The sequence below is a fragment of the Apium graveolens genome, chromosome 10 (assembly GCF_009905375.1).
Source record: "Apium graveolens cultivar Ventura chromosome 10, ASM990537v1, whole genome shotgun sequence".
In the NCBI taxonomy this organism is placed as follows: Eukaryota; Viridiplantae; Streptophyta; class Magnoliopsida; order Apiales; family Apiaceae; genus Apium; species Apium graveolens.
The window spans coordinates 85,610,351-85,615,054 of NC_133656.1; the positions used below are offsets into that span (position 1 = coordinate 85,610,351).

Consider the following 4,704-nt stretch of genomic DNA (forward strand, 5'->3'; position numbering starts at 1 on the left):
TTAAGAGTCCAGGTCCACTAGGGGCTTATATATAGTGATAAAAAGATGTTTTTAACAACAAGGAGCGAAGGGAGAACATTTAGAAGACCTAGAGAGCACAAGACGGCTACGGAGAAGAAGACTTTTGTATTCTTGAATATAGTCGATACTTTGGATGCTTGTTTTCGATTTGTCTTACACCCTAATACTCTTATATTCATTATCATGTTGCCATTGGAACCCATGGTGACGATGAGTTCGAATATGAACTAATCATTGTCATGGGGCTCTAGCAGATTTATCTATGGATTTCAATAGTTAATTATTCTAATTCTTGATGTGTTTTGGACTCAAATATGTGGTATTTTTTATGTGTTTTTATTTAATTGTATTGCCGGGCAACAGTCGTCAGAGGAAAGGGCTTTACAAGGATTTTATTCTAATAAAAAATCATATTTTGATGTCTAGGCAATTTTCAAGCAGTAGAGAATCTCATTATCTTCGCGTGGGAGGTTGAATCGCCTAATTCTGACGAGTAGAAGTCAAGATACGGCCAAAAGAAGAATTTTAAGAAAACCACCAGAAGGCAGGCGCGCCCGTGCTAGAACCAGCGCACCTGCATCCCAAAAAATCAGTAAACCAGCGCGTCCGCGCCGCCCTTTTTGCCCCAGAATCCTGTTTTGAGTGGAATTTGATGATTTGAAGAGTCCAGGTCCACTAGGTGCCTATATATAGTGATAAAAAGACGTTTTTAACAACAAGGAGCCAAGGGAGAATATTGAGAAGACCTAGAGAGCACAAGACGGTTACGGAGAAGAAGTCTTTTATATTTTTGAATATAGTCGATACTTTGGATGCTTGTTTTTTATTTGTCTTAAACCCTAATACTCTTATATTCATTATCATGTTTCCATTGGAACCCATGGTGACGATGAATTCGAATATGAACTAATTGTTGTCATGGGGTTCTAGCGGATTTATCTATGGATTTTAATAGTTAATTGTTCTAATTCTTGATGTGTTTTGGACTCAAGTATGTGGTATTTTTTATGTGTTTTTGTGTAATTGCATTGCAGGGCATCAGTCGTAGGAGGAAAGGGCTTTATAAGGATTTTATGCTGATAAAAGACCAGATTTGGAAGTCTAGTCCATTCTCATGTTGTAGAGAATCTCTTTATCTTCGCGTGGGCAGTTGAATCGCCTAATTCTGACGAGCAGAACTCAAGATACGGTCAAAAGAAGAATTGTTAGAAAATCAGCAGAAGGTAGGCATGCCCGCGCCGGAACCAGTGCGCCTGCGCCCCAGAAATCTGTAAACCAGCGCGCCTGTAATGATTTGAGCGCGCCCGCGCCGCCCTTTTTGCCCTGGAATCCTGTTTTCAGTGGAATTTGATGATTTTAAGAGTCCGGGTCCACTAGGGGCTTATATATAGTGATAAAAGACATTTTTAACAACAATGAGCCAAGGGAGAACGTTGAGATGACCTAGAGAGCACAAGACGGCTACGTAGAAGAAGATCTTTGTTTTCTTTAATGTAGTCGATACTTTGGATGCTTATTTTCGATTTTTCTTAAACCCTAATACTTCCAAATCGTTGTGTAATCGTTGTCATGGGATTCTAGCGGATTTATATATGGATTTCAATAGTTAATTGTTCTAATTCTTGATGTGTTTTGGACTCAAGTTTGTGGTATTTTTGATGTGTCCTTGTGTAATGTTATTACAGGGCATCAGTCAAAGGAGGAAAGGGTTTTACAAGGATTTTATGCTGATAACAGATCATATTTTGAAGTCTATGCCATTCTCAAGTTATAGAGAATCTTGTTATCTTCACGTGGACAGTTGAATCGCCTAATTCTGATAAGCAGAACTCAAGATACGGCCAAAAGAAGAATTGTCAGAAAATCACCAGAAGGCAGGCGCGCCCGCACCAGAACCAGCGCGCCCGCGCCCCAGAAATCAGTAAACCTGCGCGCCCGCGCTGATCTGAGTGCTCCCACGCCCCCCTTTTTGCCCCAAAATCCTGTTTTGGGTGGAATTTGATGATTTTAAGAGTCCAGGTCCACGAGGGGCTTATATTTAGTGATAAAAAGACGTTTTTAACAACAAGGAGCCAAGGGAGAATACTGAGAATACCTAGAGAGCACAAAATGACTACGGAGAAGAAGCATTTGGTATTCTTTAATATAGTTGATACTTTGGATGCTTCTTTTTGATTTGCTTAAACCCTAATACTCTTATATTCATTATCATATTTTCATTGGAATCCATGGTGATGATGAGTTCGATTATGAACAAATCGTTATTATGGGGTTCTAGCGGATTTATCTATGGATTTCAATAGCTAATTGTTCTAATTCTTTAGTGTGTGGTGAATTATGATTTCCTAGTTTGGTTGTACTTATTCTTCTTTGATGTGTAGTTAACATCTAAGATTGTTTTTAATCTCTATTGAAGCGACAACGAATATGGAGGTTTAGAATTTGCCATGCTAGCATTAGTTTATGTATGAATTGACATGCATAATTCGTGGGCAATTTTAACCATCTTATTCACCCTATGTAATCACGATATATAACTTTCTCTTAAACCGTTAAGTTTTCAAATCTTATAGACATATAGGGTCTAAGCATAACGGGTGTCTTCTATCTTCTATCTTAATTGTGGATGCTTAGTAGTAGACTATAAGTATAATGAAAGTTAGCGTATACTAATTTCGTGTTATCTGATTAGTTGTCATCACCATCACATGCTAGGGTTAAAGATATAAACTTTGAATGAAGTATGTAATGAAGTTAGAATCCCATGTTTATTCTCATATAAGTAATTCAATCTTAATTCTCTTAGTTGATGCATGTTAGTATAATCTCTTATAATTAGTTAAACAACTCAAATTATTATTGTCTTAGCATTGAATTATAATCATACATTGTTGTATAAGTGCATAATCTGAACTTAACCTAAATTGATTCTCTATGGGAACGAACTTGAATTGAATCTTATACTACTTGTGATCGTGTGCGCTTGCATGTATTTTCGCGTTTTGAATTACAGCGAACAAGTTTTTGGCGCCGTTTCCGGGGACTCGGTGTTAATTTTAGTTTATGTGCTTGTCATCAGTGGTCGTTAAAGTTCACTTACTCGGATTATATTCTTACAAGGATTACTTTGTTAGTGTGTTTCAGGTACTCTAGAGAGCATGTATGCGAACGCGTTCTCAATCTCTTAAGGAAACACAAGACAAAGTTGAAGAAGAAGTAAAAGAAGTTTTTGAAGAAGAGGAAAAAGTTTTTTATTACAATGGGAGAACCAGTTGTAGAAACGAAAGCATTGATGGATTATTCTCAAACGAAAATCAATGACATTCAGTATAACATTGTCAGACCAGCCATTGCTGCTAATACCTTTGAAATCAAGACTAACACGATTCAAATGGTACCGAAATCAGTCTAGCCATTGCTGCTAATACCTTTCTCAATCTCCAATGGAAGATCCCAACATGCACATTAGGGATTTCATCGAGATCTGTGACACCTTCAAGTTCAACAATGTTTCTGAAGATGCTTTGAAGCTGAGACTTTTCCCTTTTTCTCTGAGGGCTAAAGCTAAGTGATGGTTACACTATCTACCAGCATGTTCTATCACTACTTGGGAGGATCTCGCTCAGAAATTTCTTACTAAATTTTACCCTATGGAAAAAACAGCTATAATCAGGAATGCTCTTACTCAATTTGTCTAGCAATAGGGAGAATCTTTATGTGAAGCTTGGGAGTGATACAAGGAGATGGTTAGGAAGTGTCCTCATAATGGAATGCCTGATTGGATGATCATCAATTGCTTTTATAATGGTGTGGGAGCACAATCAAGTCTCATGCTCGATGCAGCATCAGGTGGAGCCTTATGGGCTAAGAGCTATAATGAAACTTACGAGCTAATTGAATTGATGGCTACTAATGAATATCAAAATCTAACTCAGAGACTACCACAAGGCAAGGTAGCAGGAATTCTGGAGGTGGATACAGCTAAGGCTATCACTGCTCAACTAAAGGCGTTGTCTATGAGGATCGATTCTCTGACCAACTATGGAGTTCATCAGAGGAAATGTGTTTGTGAGCTTTGTGTAGGTTCATATGCGACGAAGCAATGCACTATATCTAGTGAATCAGCTCAGTTTGTGAGCAACTTTCAGAGATCGTAGCAACCAGTTCCAGACACTTATCATCCTGACAATCGGAATCACCCTAACTTCAGCTGGAGCAACAATCAAAATGCGATGCAACAGTCGTACAAGCAGTTTGGAAACAGGCAATTTAATCCTTCTGTTTTTTAGCAACAATTTACACCAAGGCAACAGTTTCAGCCAATGGGAATGCCACAGCAAACTCATAGAGGTGCAGGTCAATCTTCGAATGAAAAATCCAAATTGGAGGAGTTGAGGCTTATGTGCAACATCCAGGCTGTTTCTATCAAGACTCTTGAGAACCAAAAAGGGAAAATTGCTAACGCCTTATTGAATCGACAACCAGGAACACTTCCTAGTGATACAAAATCTAATCCAGGAAAGAAGGAAGTCAAGGAACAGGTAAAAACTATCACCTTGCGGTCTGAAAAGATCGCTAGCCCTAAAAATGAAGAAAACGAAAAATCTGAAGAAAAAAAATCCAGAATATGTGTGCGCCCGCGCCCTATAGAAGTGCACCCGCGCCCTATAGAAGTGCGCCCGC

General features: G+C 38.6%; 1 non-coding gene across 1 annotated transcript; it reads right to left on the reverse strand.

The window, feature by feature from the left end:
• Window positions 1–3,686: 3,686 nt before the first annotated feature.
• LOC141694767 (small nucleolar RNA R71) lies at window positions 3,687–3,793 on the reverse strand. Its single transcript, XR_012564051.1, has one exon. It is a non-coding gene; the product is annotated as a small nucleolar RNA R71 (small nucleolar RNA).
• Window positions 3,794–4,704: the final 911 nt, after the last annotated feature.